This window comes from Puntigrus tetrazona, chromosome 9, assembly GCF_018831695.1.
Source record: "Puntigrus tetrazona isolate hp1 chromosome 9, ASM1883169v1, whole genome shotgun sequence".
Classification (NCBI taxonomy): Eukaryota; Metazoa; Chordata; class Actinopteri; order Cypriniformes; family Cyprinidae; genus Puntigrus; species Puntigrus tetrazona.
Genome location: NC_056707.1, coordinates 12,322,648 through 12,342,317, shown reverse-complemented (window position 1 = coordinate 12,342,317; position 19,670 = coordinate 12,322,648).

The window sequence follows — 19,670 nt, the reverse complement described above, 5'->3', positions numbered from 1 at the left end:
ACAGAAGGATTTCTTGAGGCCTTTGGCTCTTTTGTAATCACATCCAGACTCTGTTTGATTATGATATGTGAGCTATCGCATCACTGAAATCCCTAAAGTGGCTTATGGTCTTATAGGTGACATTTGAGGTTGGGTTGGCCTGCGTGCTGTCAATACACTGCCTGCTCACCAATAGTTATTTAATACATACATAAGAGCAATGGTTTTGTTTAGAGTAGCATTTGGCCCAAGCAACCATAAAAGCCCTAAATGATTTTTTTTACCTATAGTAACTGCACAGCTAAACAACTTGCTGGTTTGGGGTAAACTTTTTTTTTTTTTTAAGCATTCCGTGTGAATGTAATTACATCATTCCTATAAAATGATGTCTTGCTGCAAAAAAGCATCAGAATAACAAAACAATCCCCAAGGCCTATTCTAAACCTACTGACATAACAGTTTATGACTTTATTTAGAGGCAAGTATGAGTTTATGGATGTTGTTTTTGAAAGGATTCTACAGTGGAAGAAATCCCCTTTTAGAACAGGCGTTCAATTCAGTGGACCCTGCGCATGTGATCTAGCCCCTGCCACACAATACTGTCCCTTAGGGCATGTAAATAGCCGTCATTCAGTCATGTTCAAAATGACAGACAACGCAGCAATGCACTGGGGTGAAATGTCATGACTCTGTCAACCCTGTCCCAGCAAGACACCGTGTTAGTCACATGACCTCAGAAGGTTCACTTATGTTTAACTGGCTTGCAGTGTCGTTGTATTAATCAAACAGGATCCATTTACATGTAATTTTCATGGATCTACTGATGTGATGTATTCTACTTTAACACACTTTCAAATATATGGTATTTACAGATGTTTTAGTTATAGGTGTTCATAAAATTATGAATTATGGAGAGGAGGCAGAGGTGCTTACTACTTCTTTTAAATAATTACATAGATTTTTATTATTGACAACACTAGTAGCAATACTCGGTTGTGCAACAACATAATTTTTTTTTATACAAGTATGTGCTTCTCAGTGCCCTGCTGTGATGATAAAAAATACCATAAAAAGCATTTTTCCTTTTTAATAATTAAATTGCATGCCATTCTTCTCAGGTATTTCTCAAATGCAGTGTGGCAAGAAGCGAGGACGGTTTGGTGAGCTCAGAGAGCTCAGTTTGTCGGCGAGCATCTTTTCGCACCCTGCCCAGATGGCGCACGACGATCGGATGTGGGGGAGCCACCAATAAATATATTTCCACATTTAAACTACGGAAGAGGAAAGGATTGTCGATCAAAGAGCCAGATCTCCGAGACAGGTACCAATTACTCTCCAGATCAGATATTTACCATGAAGCTATTCCTGCCTTTGTGTGCCTTTCATAATGCAGACAGTTTAAGGAAAGGCTGTCTTTGATCAGACTGATAAGCCACGTTGTATGCCAACACACGCATGCACATTCTAACACGCTGCAGCACACACACACTAACGCATGCTAAAATGCACTCAGCGCCACATGTGCAGCCAATTAGCAGCTGAGTGTTTATGGGGGATCCAGATGAGTTTCAAACAGGGCACGCTGCTCGGCAGACTTTGATGGCTTACAGCTTTAACCTGCTCTCATCACACTGTTAGAGCAGGAATGGATGGAAATGTTGTTGAAACGTTTGCTTTGGTTTAAGGGTCTTTAGAGACGGCGTGGGCTGAGCAGGCTGGAACTGCTGCTGCATGCCAACTCCTGGAGTCATGCATTTTCGACATGGAGCTTGATGTGGAATATTTCAGGAAAAAAGTTACTTTTTGTTTACCATTGAAGAATTCTTCAAACATTTCACCCTGGATCGCTGTTTTTAAAAAAAAAAAACACCTGTCTGTCTAGTAGAACAAGCTTAGTAGAGCCATAAAGTCAGTAGCTCTAGTGATTGATTCCATATCCACTGCAATCCTCTTTTTTTTTTTTTTTTTTTTTTTTTTTTTTGACAGAGCTTAACACATTGTTCGCATCTCCATTTTGCCTCTTAACCTCCACTTCCCCATCATGTAGTTTATGATTGCTCCTACAGGACACAGGGATTACAATCCAGCACAGTGGGAGTCAGATTAAAGGACAATAACCTAATGCAGACAGAGTTTCTCAATTTGCTCCGCACCTATTCTTGTCCCTTTTATCAGATTAAGCCTGATATTTATTATTATTATGATTTTTTTTTAAATGATGGCTGACACATAGCATCACATGGTATTTTCTTGTCCCAGGTTAAAATCTTGCACATCTGTTCTATATTGTACAACGCTGCGCTGTTGTTGTTCTCCTAAGGGATTAAATGCTGATTTGAGAGCTCATTTCTTGGAGTGGACATGCTAATCTGATGGAGGATGATGGGTTATGGGGTCATGGAGTGCACAGGTGGGTCAGATGTGCAGTTTTGCATCCCGGTATGACCTGCAAACTCTTTCAAGAAGAGAGTTTGAGTCAAGAGTCGAGGAAAGCTAGAGCCGTTATGTCTTCCATGTAAAATTGTTTACTGGCGAGTAAATCATGCACAGTCAAGACAGTCAGCATATTCCAACCAGCTTCACCTCAACAGAAGAATAGAACAGCACATTAATATGATATGCACATATTTTATGTATTGTGTGTGTTTGATGCCCAGGAGATCTCATTTGGTGGCTTTTCCACTGATCCCGACTGCTCTGTTGGTTATCAGAGACCGGTTCGCGTTCTTCAGATCAGTCCTTCCAAAATGGACTTTGAAGTCAGTGTCCCGTAAGGAGACGTCGGTCTCAGGGCGGCTGAGCTCTGGGATGTGCTGGACCTGAATGGAATAAGAGACAGCACTGGTAATAAGAAGACTTAAAGTAAAAAAAAATGTTTGATAAAAATTAAAAGAAAAAGAAGAAATAAAGGAATGACTGGGTTCTCTATTCTCTATTTTGGCACAGTGTTGATAGAGACACTTACAAGAGAATTAGGGTTTAAAAGCAGAAATGTGAAGCTTATTTTATCAAAGCACTTAAAACGTGAGTTGTTTTATGGCATTGTAGAGCTTAGATAAATTTAAAGTTACACTAATAAACTAAATAAACATTAACATGCATATTGTTTTTGCTATTTCAGTGGTGGGACTTTTAACAGTTTATGTATATTTCACATTTTTAAAGAGAACGAGAAGCGCGTTTAATGAACCTGGAATATTCCTTTATCATCTCTTAAACATACCCCTTTCAATCATGTTCGGCTCTATGATGTGATTGTTGAAAACCGAGAAGGTTTTTCTGGCATCATATAGGGTGTACCCAGGGAGTAAAGTTGGAGGACGAGTAAGCCTATCGGGCCGGTAGGAGCTCGGAGGGGCAGCAGTGGCACGGAGCCATGGGTTCAAACACGCAGGGTAAATATTTGCTTCTCTTTGGTAGGCCGGCTTGACGGAGGTCATTCGTCTGGGATTCCCTTGGCATCTGCCACTCTTTGTTGTTACAGTTGGCATTTTTGGCACAGGAAAGGTGGTGGGGCTACAAAACGGTCACCTGGAGAACTGAAAGAGAGACTTAGGAGCAGAGCGGAAGCGTCGGAGCTGGCATTCATTCAACTGTTCCATTTGAAATTCAAGCGCAGCCCGTAAAAATGCAGGAAATGGAGAAGAATGCATTTTGTCACTATAGGTCACCTCTCTCTTGTTTGTCGAAGTCTTTATGTGGAAACACGTCAAGAGGGTTTCAAAGTGACTCACTCTTTCTCGTGTTGCAACTATAAAACCAGCGTAATCCATCTCTTATCAAAGCGATTTCACCCGTATCACTACAATGAATTCATTTATTCTTCCCAATCACATCTGATATCCACTCATAAAGGAAACGCCATCCCACCCACTTCTGGCCGTCCTCCTGCGATCATCTGATGGTGTGCACTATCAGCCTGTAGATGGTGCTGTGTTCCACCGATCTCCTTCTCATCCCTCTATCATCTCTTTACAATGAGTCCATTGTTTTCATATCCTGTCTTACCTCCTTTGCCCAAGATCCCCCACCGTTCACTTATTCGACTGCTCTTTCTCTCTCTCTCTTTCCCCCACGTTTCTCGCTCTCTCACTCTGTTTGACCATATTACTAGATTTGTCCCCCTTCACAATCCAAGCTACATTTTGTCAGTCTTTTTAAACCCACCCAGCCAGGGCAGGCCCTGATTATGCCATCCGTGTGCTATCGTGGGCATTTTGAGGCGGAGGAGGAAGATGGCGTAAAACTCAAGTGCAGAGGAGGTGGGAAGGGAGGAGGGAAAAGCACATATACACAAACACACAATTCCCAAAGCACTCTTGGGGATTGGCGAGGGCCAAGAAATCTCTCTTCCCTGGAACACCTAATCCTTGGGTCAGGGCCAAGGACCACAATCTCTGTGCACAACTGACACCGGCCACCAGAGACACTTTAGGGTTTTTTAGGCGTGTCCTGTTCTCTCTCAGCTCACCGCAGCCAGAGCATGAAGCATGGGAGAAAGACTCGGCAGCCCAAAGAAAATAAATGATGTGGGGAAATACAATTCTGAAGCTTTTCATAGGTGCTCACAGCCATTTTTCAATGAGAAAATCACAGTGTACATTTTCAGTACGTGTGAGTGTGTTTGAAAGGGAAAAACTTGACAGAGAATGTGAAACGACGGTATGGAACAAGCCTTTAGGGAACTCAAGTGCTGATTTAGGGAACTTGATTGTTTCGCGTAATTTATAGGCTTCTCAATTTCCGATGAATCCTTAGGTTATATACGAAAATGGGAACTGTCAGATTTGTTAAGGACAGATGCCAGCACGATTTACATTAAACACAAGGTTCTCGAGTTAATCATATTTTTAAATATTTAACATACTCTTGGTTTTTACGATGCAACATTTCCGCCACTATGAAAATTTATCCTCTGCAAATTATGGCTGTAACCGAAATGGTAAATGGATGCCATTGAGCTAAAAATGTAGTAAAAAATCATGCTTTACGCTGGCTTTCATTTTTTTCAACTCACGTCTGCTCAAATAACAAATACAGTGAGTGACATGTTGCAGGTACCTTGCTGTCTGAGCATTTACTCTCTAATGATGCGAGTTTGTGGAACTGGTTGGCATAAGGCATGTAAATCTTTGACAGCTGTTGCATCTTGAATGGCGTTGTATGTTTACATAAGGGTAAATGCCACACTTCCCCTGGTTTTAAAAATGTAAACGTCGGACATGGCCAATTAGAAGCAGGAAAAGAAGGAAATGTCAGGTGTGTACCTTTGACCTCACAGCGGCCAACCGTTTTAAGTGTAATGGTTTTTAAGTGCATTATTTTTTTAATGTTGAAAAACTTTCTAATGGGCAGTGACCCTGTACAGCAAGGGTGTGGGTTATGGGGCCGAACTATCTGCTTGTCCAACCAAAGGCAGGTAGGCGGAGTGAGACAAAAAAAAAAAAGTGTTCTTGCGTTTACATATTTTGATGGCAAAAATCTAAAAACAGACTGGCTAAAAAAAAATATTGGGATTAATTTAAAATATCGTGATGAAAAAACAAAACAAAATGTAAAATTTAGTTAATTTTATTTTGATTTATGTAGAAGTGCCTATAATACATGGAGGGGGTTAAATAGAAAATACATTCTTAGACTTGTTTAACTGCATTGTCGCTGTGTCTTTTTTTTGCATCGTGAGAACTTGTGGACATCTGAGAATTCTGTTGTCTCTAAACCACAATGACCAAAATAATAAAGGACATCTGTTGAAATTGTAAAATATGGAAATATGTGTTTCCCCTCCAAAACTCTGAGAGAAATTAAGCAAGCTGAAGAAAAAGTTAGAAATGCTTAAACTTTTTACGTATGTATATTAATGTTATGATGACCAAATTATAAATCATATTGCTGTAGGACTTTCCCTTAAGCCTGATTTCCATTCCATTCATAGTCATATATTTCACTAACTTAGTTTAACAAAAAAGCTGGTGTAACCGCTGTAGAATAAACCGTGACACGCTGACCTCCCAGACATCGCTGACCCCTGGGTTGTAGTTTGAAGTGCCGTGTGTCTTCTTGACACTCAAGCATACACATTTAAGGGAGCTCTTGTTAAACTGGGTTACAGTGTGAACTACAACACATCACACCGTATTAATCGAAAGCTGACAAACGGCCAGAACAAAGTTCATCTACATGGTAAACTTCAAAATGAATAAAACCGAATGAGAAAAACAGTGCTTGTGGCTATTGGCAATCAAATAGATGGGCAATTAGCTATGACATGTTTTCCGCACGTTTTGATTGATATTTACATTATCATATTCTAATTGTCTGTTCATGCATACTTATTTATGTTACGAAATGAGAGGGCTTTATTGTGTTTAGCTTAAAAATCATTTGCATAGATTACAATGTCACTAAGCAAATTATGTGCAGTCAGCTGAACATATGCCTTGTTCTGACAGTGTTGGCGTTGTCAGAATGTGTATAGATGATCTGTGATATTAGTAAAGAACTTCATTTGATTTCTGGATTTCCTGTTTTGTTTATCAAGCTCTCCACAGTAAAACCGGACAGTGTTAAACACAACATTATTGATCCTGTTTGTGCGTGGATCGCAACATTTATTTACTGATTTGAATGCTTGATCACAGATATCAAATGTGTTCAATCCACAATCCCAAACAGGCAATTACATCAAACGTGTATTTCTCAGTTTTTGTACATTTTAAAATATTCAGGCTTTTTTTTTATTTAGATAAAGTGTTTTTGATCGGAAAATACAATCCTGTGTTAACAAGCAATAAAACTACAAGTTATTCTTTAGAATCTGAATTTGATTTAAAAGGAAATTTGATGATAAATGGATAAAGAAACTATTTCTTCAGAGGATGATTTATGTAACCTTCATTGCTTTAAATAGAGAGAAAAATAAAACCATGGAAACAGTTGATGCACAAACTGTGGCACAACTTCAAGTCTTTTTAAAATAAATAAATATTTTCATATATAAACGATAAAAAGGCAGCAGCATCTTGAGGAAAAAAAATGTCACAGTTAAATGTTTACTTGCATTTAAAAATATAATTTAAAAATAACTTAAAACATGCCAGGGACACAAACGGCAGATGTTCTGTAGATCAGTTGGCGATTAACGGTTCTGAGAGTTTGTTGGAATAATATCAATAATACCAATAATGACCTTTTCATTCAAGGCCGCAGGAAAAGTTCATTTCTGTTCATGATGCATAAGAGCCATTTCCTCAAACAGATGCTGGGGTCACGAGGGGTCGAGTTGAAGGCCATCAATGTTTTGAGGAAAAGGCTTAAGGAGACTGAAGCACTACTGTCACTTCCTTCTCGGGTAAATAAAGTCCTTCAACTACAAGGGTACGTACAGTGCGAGGTTAATTAAGGAAGTCTTATGTTTTCACATAATTCCTTTCAACCTTAAAAAAAAAAAAAGCTCACCAGACTGGCAAAACCTGCGATCTACCAGCTATCACTTGCCAGCAGACCCTAAACTCTCACACATACAGACAGAAACACACAGTCACATGCAGGGAGCTGCGGAGACATGTCAGGTACCGTTAGATCAGGACGCTCCCAGCAGGCCTGTCGTCTGGGTAAGGTAATCTGCCACGGACCTGATTGCTCGCTTCAGCTGCTCAGTGCTGACCAAAAGCTTCCTATTACAGCAACAAATACCTCCACCCCTGGGGAGACATAGTCGTCTGGGACAGAATTCACTCCCATCATCCTCTTAGGCCCATTTAATTGCCTCTCGCCGTATTTAACTTCCTGCAAAGTTTTAAGTACACATGAACTAATTGTAGAGTCTAATGCAATTACAGAAATATTTGCACATTCCTCCGGGTTTACCTTACATTTGAGATTCTAGAAAATATTACTTCATGCTTAAAGTAGCTTAAACATATGCAAAATCTATTTTTGTAAGACATGCTTTTATGCAGCAATTAAGTGACATACAAAAACCTTACACTAGATCTAAAGTATCACACTTAGACAAAATGAAGTAAGAATTATAACATTAACAAAAATAAAGAAATGTTGAGCACCAAGTCAGGAAGTGGGATTTATATTATTGTATAAACTGAAATATTTCAGTCATTAGTTTTTTTTATTTTTTTTTATACATATTTCAAAGAATTACCCAATACATTATATCACTGAATCTATTTATAGCCACATTAATCACATAATGAGTGTCAAACCAGCTCTGTTAGATGTAATTCACATGTATTCTTAACACCCCTGAGAGTGATGCTGATTCAGCAGGGGTTTTGTGTGTGTTTGATGAATCTCTCGGTGGTCCAACGCTCTCTGCGGTCCACCTTCTCTAATAAAAACAACATCAATGAAGACTGTCATGCTTTCCTCCCCTCTCTGTTAAGATATCATCACTCCCTTATGAAATTTCAAAGAAGTTATTAAAAATTGATAAACCTCCTTAACGCAGTAAGAATATCTGCTCTATTAACAAGCTCATGCAGGATTAGTCAATGCTTTTGTTCATACGTGGCCTGAGACCTTGATGTGACGCCATAGACACCTAGATGCGATGACAGTCTGACACAGGCCACACTATTTCATCAAAACCTGCCATTTACATGAGAGCGAGGTGCCGTTTTTCATGTGCTTATTCTAGAGGACAGATGCCATAGTGTGTGTGCTAAAAGAGGGATAATTCAGAATTTTAAACAGAGGCCAGTGTATGCTTCAGGCTGCATTTGAATTTATGCAGATTGCTGTCAAAGCGATATTACTCATATTTGAATGTGTTTTTCAAGGGGCCTATTCACGTCATATGTGTACATGTCTTATTAGGTAGCAGTGCAACCTGAAAGGTTAGCGCGTAGCGTTAGAAATGAATTACACAAGGCTACCGGGCTTGTATCTTTTAACACGGTGCGAAGGCATCAAGTAGAATCTGGTGAGTCAGTGACCCATAAGAACTCTGATATTATGGGGGAGGTTAGATTTATGGTAATGCTTTACAGATCCATTAGCATTGGGGGAGATATCACTACTAATGACAGGAAGAACTAAAATATATCTGTGGGCTTAAAACTTGTAACACTGCGTTTTGCACTCGACCCTGCTATAATACTTCAAGCACAATTCCCACCCACATGTTCCTTGGCACACTATAATTTTCACATATTGACAAATTATTCAATAAAATGTGCAATTGGAAATAAATGTGATCGGCTGTTTACAATTTAATAAAAAATATATAATCTGTATATAAACTGACCTTAAAACTATTTAACCACAGAATAAACCTTGCGTGCTAAAACCTTGCATTTAAAAAATCTTTATAAAATCTAAATTTCTTCCACTTTTGATGTAAACAAGTTTGCCTCAGACAGACAACTTATATCTGGTGCCATTTATGTGTGCATGATTTCCCACTGGCATAAATTATCATATATTATGAAACATCAGAAAACCTGCCAATCGCCTCTAATCGCTTCTACCAAGTTGACGGCACTAATGTAAACAAAAGAAAGGGTCAGGTTAGTACACGGTCTTCAGGATGCAGCACGTCTGGTGCAGTCCAGAGAAAAAAAAAAAACATGCAAATGTGATGACTTTTAGGGTTTTTTTTAAAGCAACTTGTGACTATGCAAACACAAATCAAGGGAGAACATTTGTTTCTCGTTCCCATGAGGCCGGTGTCTCTCAGTCCCTAATCAGACAGGTTTCGACAAACGCTGTTCCTTTGTTGATAATGTCTGGTAATTAACGCAAATGACTGCTAGTGGAGTCTCTGACTTGCAGATCTTACAGGACTGGCCCCTGGTGCGATTGTAATCATTCTTAATAGTGAAATGAAGGCCTGTGCTTGTTCATGTGTTTTTCATCAGTGCATGATGAGCTACCTTTAAGGCCCAAGATTGGATGCAGTAATTTGGTATAATAAGGCTGTAACTTTGTGGTAAAGGTTTGCAAGAGCAGTGACTTTTCTTTGAGGGAACCACAGCTTACCTCAGCAGAGGCAGTTGTGGTTGTGTAATCAAGCACTAAGAACAATGACAATCATATTTTTCTACTGTAATCTACAACGGCCTAAAATTATGTTGATATTTTTTCCCCTACCATATTATTTAGTCATTCTATTATTTTTAAGATGAGTATGCTACTAGATATTGTGGGACACCATGCACTTTTATAAAATATATAATATATGACCATGTATAGTTAATTTCTTTATATACATATCTATAGATTTTTTTTTTTTTATTTACAAAAGCAAATTTGTACTATTTAATGTTTTACAGTATTTATGAATTATTTATGTAACTAACTGAACCTTATTGCAAAGTGTTCCCCTATAACAAACAAAATCAGTACACGCTACATTTTTATCAAATATATACATTTTACCAATATCTAATTTAATTAAGTATCCTTGGATATTTTTTTTTGTCTGCTTCGGTTTTGTTCGTTTACATGAGACTTAACTTTTGTTTCCCTCTTTGACTTGTGCGCGTTTTGCACAACATTGTTAACCAGATGTTTAAAAATATTCTAACCTCTGATTAGAGTCACCTCTTCCCTTTTAATTTCCTCATGAAACTATGAGAGAGGGAACTAAGGTTGAGCCAAGAGTGGCCTGTCGCAATCCAGTCGGCCGAACGATGTACCTGGCAAAGTCTGAGCACAGAGATCTGGGTAGTGAATCATGCTGATAATGCAGTTGGGTTTTCGTGGAGGCTGAACCTTAACTGGAATGCTGTCTTTGAGTTTCTCAATACAGAAACACACAAGTAGCAGTTTCACCTCTATCTGTTTCTCCTTTTACCTCATTTGAGGACAGCGGTGAAGAAAGTACAAGGATTGCAAAAGAAAAACTAGAGGGAGGGTTAGGGAGGGTTGCTTAAGAAACTGTCTCAGAACATGATACCTGTGGTTTAGATAACATGCTTGTAAGGGTTTGAAAGTAAAATTGGAAAATTAAGGGAAATCAACAGCAGAATTTAATACTTGGTGGAATTTAGAGACACTGACGGTATGCTGTAAAGTTAATGAACCAAGCATATGTGCCGTTACCTCAAATAAATTACATCCGTTTGTATTAAACAAATAGCTTTCTGATCATGAAAAGAACAATGGCAAATGCCCTTCAAGACCTTATTTTACACTAATTAATTTTATGATTTCTGTTTTTTTTTTTTTAACTGGGAGCTCTGGGGGGTGCTGGAGGGTCTTTGGAAAAATTTAGATAAAAAAAACTATATATTTGAGGGCTGTCAAAATGTAATAATTTGAAATAATAATGTGAGAATTTTAATAACAATGTAATTTTAAATCAAACCGAAGACAGTTTTTTTAAATACATATTATCTCTTTATTTTCCGACACCGTATAAATTCATACATTAAAGTATACGGCCAGCTTTATAATTTAGAAAGGTGGTCCCTTCATCACATTTTGGGCATTGGCATCCAAAAGCTTGAAATCCTCCACGTACATAAACTCCTACACGAAAGCATGTAAGCCTGCAAAATGCGGAACAAAACAGCGGTTGCAATCAATCAAGACACATGAACTGAAAATAGGCCTTAACTGGTCTTAGGAGTCGATTTAGATAATTTCATAATGGAAGAAATGAGAAGTGCTGCCGTTACAAGTTTGATTCATTTTAATTATTTGCACGGACCATCTGCAGTAATCTCACAGATCTGTAACTTATCCCAACATGTGACTCCACATTCTAGCTCTGCCACACTCCAGCTGGTGAACTTCTTTTGACTGGTTTAGATGAAAATATGGGCCACCGTGCTGTAAGTCAGCTATGCTGTTTTATCTTAGCGTGCGGAAGAGGATGTGTGTAATCAAATTTTAAATGAAATTTTGCATGTACATTTTCAAGTGTGAAAAGTCCGGCTCTTTGACACATGGCGTCTTTGAGGCGCTAGCTGACTTTTCCCCCTTTCTTCAGAAATACTTGAGATGTGAGATTTGAGTGACAGGAAGGCGAGAGGTGATCACTCAGGCAGGAAGTCTGGAGTGAAACGGCTCTCTCGTTGATTGGCGGTTCAAAACACAAACGGCAGACTTTCAAGCAATCTCTACGGAGTCAAAAATTCACACTATTATTTATTCTTGTTTTTATAGTTCTACGTGAGTGATTATGCATTGTATATAAAGGTCAGCCTCACTGCTGTGTGTCGATGTTGCGTTTGTACAAATCTTTATTTTAGCCTCAATCAGAGTGTGATTATTTCCATAAGAGAATACATTTGTGGATGGGTATTGCTCAACATGAGCAGGTGGAGGTCTAGCCAGAGGCATGCTGCCACGCTGACCCCCAGTAGGGATTAACATTGCACCTGCTTTACAGGAAATGGAGGGGGAGGATTTAAAATGGGAATGGGGGGAGAAGAGGCGAGCACCTGTGGACGTGGGTGACTCCGGAAGCAAAGGGAAACCCTTAGGATTAGACTCCATCTGCTCCTGGTTAAACTCCGCTCTTGCTGGAACCGCTACTAACTTTGCCTTTGACTTCCAGCTTTGTTGAGAAAAGTTATATGGAAATTTGTCGTGATACATTTACACCGTTGCTTTTATATTTACCTGCACGTTTCAAATAACGAAATAGATATTAATTATTGAACATGTTTGAAGTTTAAATAAATGTGCGCAATATTTAATTTCTAGAGTAGAGTATAGAGTATAATAATAACAATAATAATAATAATGCATAAATTTCTTTTGTGCTTTTAAAAAGATCAAGGTCACTTTAATCATCATACATTTAATTATCTAATTACTAATAATAATAATAATAACAACCACAACAACAACAATAATATAACAATAATATGCATTAAAATGTAATGCCTATAATTTTTTTTTTATAAAAACAAACCTGTCTTTGTTTAGAATTGCTGCCCTTCTTTCGAATTTTAGTGATTTCTTTTTTGTGATTTGTATTTTTAAAATTTTAAACAAGTTTTGTCTTAGTTTGAATTAATTTAGCATTTTAAACTTTCTTTTATTCCAGCCAGTTTTTTTTATATATATTTGAAATTTATTTCAAGTAATAATTGTCGTAAAATAAACTATTAAGAAATATTACTTGAAATAAAACAGCCCTGCCATCAGATCTGTTCATATTCATTCATGTCATCTAGATATGAAATTGCTTGCTGTGATGCATCCTTGTCATCACATAATATTTCCAAATTCCAAAAGCAAGGACATCTCTGGATTGAAATTTCACTCATAAAATGATGGATCGGAGTCGTCAACCAGAGACTGTTGTTCTCTCTCCATATTTGGAGCATCGCCTGTTCCTAACTATCCCAAGTTGGACAGCTTAACGATGCTGTTACTCTTCACTTGGATCCGAGTCTCACGGCCCAGTGCGAGTCCCAGCACGGCATTGTGGGTGTTGTCCCATTCTGCAAACATCATCCAATTCAGCACTTTATACATTCCGCAAACATTTCTGAACAGCACACAATTACAGTTTTGGAAATAGTTTTATTTTCCATCTCCTCCATTTTGTAGCTGGATGCCTCGCAAAGCTCTTGCAGAACACGTCTGGGTTCCGTCCAGTTTGGATATCTGGCATATCAGATGTCTCCTGCACATGTATCGCTCTTGTATAATCAAAGTCTGAAGCTGATAAAGGTAAAACGCAATAGACTTTTGGCTGTGACCCGTCGGTCTTCGCAGATACGGTCTGGGTGTGCGCCATTTCCATCGCTCAGTGGGTTGTCTCTCTTTAGCCAAAGCAGTTGTAAAACCAAAGGAGTGTGCTATCAAATGAGCCTGACAGGGGCCTGATAAAAACAACTTTTGCCAGGGAGAAAAACAGAGCCTTGGCTAAGCTCACATAACTAATGTAGGCCTTGCATCTTACGCTCCAGGATTTTAGACTTCTCGCTGCTACCCTTGGCAGACGCATCACTCGCGTTCACATAGGCAAAGGACCTCCGAAAGAGCACCAGAAATGTCTGCCAAACTGCTCACAGCTCAGTTTAAGGAAAACAGTCCAAAACTGCACTGAAACTCATTTCTTCCCACTGGGCTGTTAGTCAGGACCTGAAGTTATGTCAACTTTTCGGGAGATTTTTGAGGAGAAAAAAAAAAATCACTGCAAATTTTTGCCACTAATGTCTCTGGCCAACATTTTGCTCGAACTTCATGTGTTTTCATAAGACTTTAGTTTGGGGCCTGCAGTCAGGACCGTGACTCTTGTAAACAAAGTGAACGGGGATTCAGCCTTCAAATATGTGACGGACTGCAGCTTGAGTTTGCTATATTAGCGCGCTTACTGTTAGCGTAACAAACAAAAGTGTTTGCTTGCCATCGTAACGCAATCTGTTGAAAATGTAAGGAAATTCGACGAGAGATTCACAGAGGCATTGGAAAATTCACACGGTTAAACGCGATCTATTTTTTTGGTAATGAGTAGATGAAGATGTTTGTTTTTTGGAACAATTGAACAGACTCGAGCGCTCCGTCTGTGTGTTTGACACTCGGCATGGAATATGTAGCCTCTCTTTCTTTTAACCATTTCGCCAGTTGCAGTGCAGGCTTTTAAAATTCCCAAGTATTCCCTCCAGAATTCATTAATCATTTAATCCCGGTATCGGCGCCTCTCCTGTACGAACATCTTGCTTTAGGTACTTTTATTCCTTGTAATAAAACTTTAATGTGGTATCCTCTATATATTCAAGTTCAGGCATCAATATTTCCTTCTTTAAATACTTAATGCACAGCCTGCTTCATATCTTTCAACTTTTAAACATGAAGAGCGCAAAAGTCGGAGGCTCAGATGTCTAAGTCACTGAAATACTTTCATGCTAAAGATCAGATATTGAGTATAATCATATGTATAATCACATATCTGCTCAAAAATAGCCCCTTCACCTGCAGGCTGAGGATTCACATTGACGGATCTGTCGGTTCTGGAGCTATTTGGCAGCATGTTTGCGGATGTGGCCTGTGGCATTCAACATCATGTTCTTATAGGTTTGCTGTGAAGATAGTCCATCATTCAAGAGCACAAAGGGCCCTACAGGGACTCACCCCTAGCAAGCTCTCAATCCATTTATGCATGTGAGAACAGTCTTAACTGTGGGCTTGTTGATTTATTTTTTTTTCTGCACTGTAGAAAATGTATGAGCTGATTTCTTTTTGGCTTAAATAACAACTTACAAATAACACGATTGGGCTGGAGCCTCACAGATGGGTAGAGTGGCCATGCCAGGAATGCAGTAAAACAATATTTCATGAAGTATTATTACAATTTAAAATAACTCATTTTTATTTTATATATATTTTTGTTATTACTCCTGTCTTCAGTGTCAGAAATCACAATATCGGCTCAAGAAACATTCTTCTTCTTATTATTATTATCATCAATGTGGTTTTTAAGTGGTTGAAAGTAAATAAATGAATAAACTTTTTTTTTTTATTGAAACTGATACATTTTAGGATTTTTACAGGTCAAATGAATAGCATTAGTAAAGATATTTATAATTTTTCAAATTATATATTTTAATCAATTCAATGCATCTTTGCTTAGTTAATTTAATGATTCTAATTATTCTATAAATATTATGTAATATTAAATATCATATTTTATATAAATTTTTAACTATATATATTTTTTTATGTAAAACTTTTTTTCAAAGGTTCAATTTGTTCATTCTTTAATGAAATAACATGAAGTAACAATTACCAATTCAGTACAGAATTAATTAATTTGAATATACATTTTTCAGTATTTAATATTAAATATCATCATTTAACATTTTAAGAAAAAGTCTTTTTTTTAACAATCAATGTCTTGTTTTGCTTTTCACTCTCTAAATTGTACCAAGAGGTATTCTCTTTATTACACCGTGACTTTGTCTCATCATATAAAGCAGTGTGAATTACATTACCAACAGCAGTGAACAGACTCTTCTGTGTCAGGATGTGTTTTGCTAAGTAATCGCACCTCATCACAAATCCCAAATGAAGTAATTAACAGACCTACGGAGAGCTGAGCGTAGGTCACGAGCAGAGCATTACCATTCATTAACAAATTACACCTTGTGTTTGCATCAAGTATATTCATGCTTCACGTGTAATTGCGTAGGACACACCACCATTTACCCCATGTTTGACTGGGCGGGTAAAAGTTACAGAGCGTGTAATTTGCAGCTCAACAACAAATTACATAACCACTTATCCCACTGCACTGTCCCGGTTACACAGACAGGTAGAGCCTGCAGCTGACGGCCTGCCGATGCTGGGAAGCTCTTTTCTTGCCTCATTGAAGCAGAGACATCGTGGATGACATGTTTCACCTGGCACGCGTCAGAGTCTGGCAGACAGCCGTGGCCAGTACACCTGAGGCCAGCGCTCCTGGATCACTCGCTCTCTCCCCGTCTCTCTCTCTCTCTGGCTCGCTTTGTGTTTGATCTAATGTGACATCTTGAGGGAATACCCAGCATGCTGTTATGTCTGCTCTATTACCGGCTGAGTGCCTCAGGTTTACCTCTGTGACTCTGTGTGCGCGCGTGTGTGTGTTATCTTTCACTGTATTTTTTTTTTTTTCTTTTAATCTACATCCAAGTACCAGAACTGAAAATATTTGGTGCTCTGTTATATGTTTAGATTGTACATCTTGTATTATATTTTACAAATATACTTATTAATGTTGTATTTAGCCTATTTTTCCCTTTTTTACAAAATTAAAAATGAAATCATATTGATAATATTACCATTATATAAAAAAGGAATTATAATACATTTATGATGTATATAAATATAAAATGTAATGTAATGTAAATTCATTTGTATTATAATGGTATGTTACCCTGTAAGAAATGACAGTATTTTATATGTTGTTTAGTTTTACATCTCATATATTTTAAAATATATTTGTTCGTATTTATGTATATGTTTATATTTATGTATATGTATATATTTATATACTTTATAATATATATCCTCTTAAAGCAATTAATTATAATAAGGATATAAAGAGATAAATTATAATACATTATGAAATTTATATACATTTTGTGTGTGTGTGTATACAGTAGTCAGTGGTCAAAAAAGTTAATCAATGTTGTCCTAAAATATGAACAAGAACAACTTTTGATAAAAGGTTTCGATCCACTTCTAGGCCATGTCATTATATTAATTACGATGAAGTCTTTGCAGGATATAAAAATACAAATCGGTCTAATTAATATACAAATACAATGCAAACTATATAAATAAATAAAAAAATGTGTATTAATAATACTGAGATGGGCCAGGGATAAAATAAAATAACATATTGACTTGACAAAACTAAGTCTAAACATTACTTTACATCACCTACACCATGTGCACTGACAAATGCATGATCAGAGAAAGAAAAGGAAAGCTACATGTGCCATTACCATTTTTGGCCCACTTCCTGTGTCTCTTTACTTCCAGACACAATCAAGAGAAATGCCTCCACCCCTCCCAGTTTGGTGGCAGTGGTACAGGCCAGTGACCGGTGTGTGTGTCCACAGGTTGTGATCATTTCTCTTTATCGTTTCCAAGCTTCCTTTGAGGCAAAGTCTATTTGAATGGCCTAAAGCTAATGACTCAGATCTTCAGACTGGCAGCAGATTATACGGTCTGTAATAAAGGAAGTTTGAAGTTAAACATGAGTGGTCAGAACGTTTGGCAGGACAAATGTTAGACAATATGTTACATCTGAAGCGCTCAAAAAGAAAATGAAAAAAAGATAGCCAGAGATTCTTTTTTTTTTCCTTTAGAATATTTGACTGTCCACTGCAAAATGCTACAGTTCAAAATTTAATTAGAGCTGAGTGAGGAGAAGCAAATATATCAACACAAACCATCAAGAATATAAACACGCACACACGCTATATATGCGTGCATATAACAAAATTATATATATATATATATATATATATATATATATATATATATATATATATATATATATATATATATATATATATATATATATATATATATATATATATATATATATATATATATATATATATATACACATATACACATATATTGTGTATATATATAACAACATTATAAGCACTAAATTATCATGAATACCCTCCTGTTCAAATATTTTGGTGTCTGTATGATTTTTAAATATTTTTACTTTTTTAATTTTTTATCTATTAAAAGTATTTTGAGTAAATGTTTTTCTTTTTAACTTTCTCCTCTTCACTTTCTTTCTTTATTGAAGAGACTTGCAATATTTTTTAGTGTATATATTCCCTAAAATATCTTTAATAATAACTACGCATTCACTGCATGAGCTGGCCTTGGACTGGAACCGAACCAATGCAGTCTTAACATAATAGCTCCCCTTCAGCAATTCAAATATCAGTGTTTAAATACAGATCATTTCTCCAATCACAAAGCGTTAACCCCCTTTTACTGTGCAAATGACTTCATTAAATGAACGCTTTTCCCTAACCATGGGTATTTTACATCGCCATTATAATCTGGTGCACAATACCTTCCCAATCCATTTTATTTCAAAGTGAATGCAGTGGCACAGATTTAAAAGAGCATCGTCTTCCTGCTGAGAGAAGTCCATATGTTTTAGCGCAGGTCTGCATAACCTCATTTGTAGCTTCTTGTCCTGCTCCTTCATGAATAATTCAAGTACGCCGATAGCAAGTGTGCTGTGCGTGTCTCCGTATGCGTGTGTGTGTGTTGTATGCGTGGAGGAAACGCTCTGTCTGAGGAGCCCTTGCCCCAACTTAGAGACCTCCAACTGTGCTGCCGAGCATCTCGGTATCGCTGCAGATGAAAGTCTAGAGGCCTGTGTATGTGTGTGTGTGATCTGACATTGAAGATATGCTCTTGCCTTGAGCAAAGTTCTTCCCCTCTTCTCGAATGCAACCAAATCCTCACGAGAACGTCATATTCAAATAATGAATACAAACACAATTGCGCTTGGCAGATCGCATAAACAAAGTCAGAAAACAATCAATAATTGATCTCGCAATTATATCTTGACTTATGACAATAGGAATAATCAAGTCGGATGGAGAACGAGGGTGGCGGTTGGAGTCAAAGCCAAACGTGTTTAAAGGTGTTAGATGTTAGGTAGAGAGGTCAAATACTCCCAACTTTTTTTTTTGACCTGAACACTTTCCTTGGGCTTTTGACCTTTCAAGATGAACCAGAGAACTTCTTCAGCTCATTAGGGAGCTCAAATCTAACAAAAAGGAAAAAAAAAATCTGCCTGGTGAATCAATAGTAGCAAAAACGAGTGGCCCTGCGCACACAAAAAACAGATTCTCGTTATTGTGCAAAACACAGACCTTGGGCGCCAAAGTATGCGGAACAGGCCAAATAATTCCTAAACATAGACCGTAACAACCTATTTTGACAAACAAGAGCCAAGGGATAAAGTAGCGTTTGGAGATGCATTCCGCTGGACGTGTCGAGAATCTCCTTGTTATTTAATATTTAAGGAAGAGTGCAGCACCTTTCTGTAATATGGAGCAGATGGTAGCAAATCGAGTCCTGCTATTGCCATCTGTGGAGAGCAGGTGTCTGCCAATTGTCTCGGAAAATGGGATTCAGTCCAGGAGCTACCTGACCGAAGACAAACACCCTGCGGGGAGCACTTTTTCCTCTTTGTTGCATGTTTATCCTCTGATATTCACTTTCTTTTCCCTCAA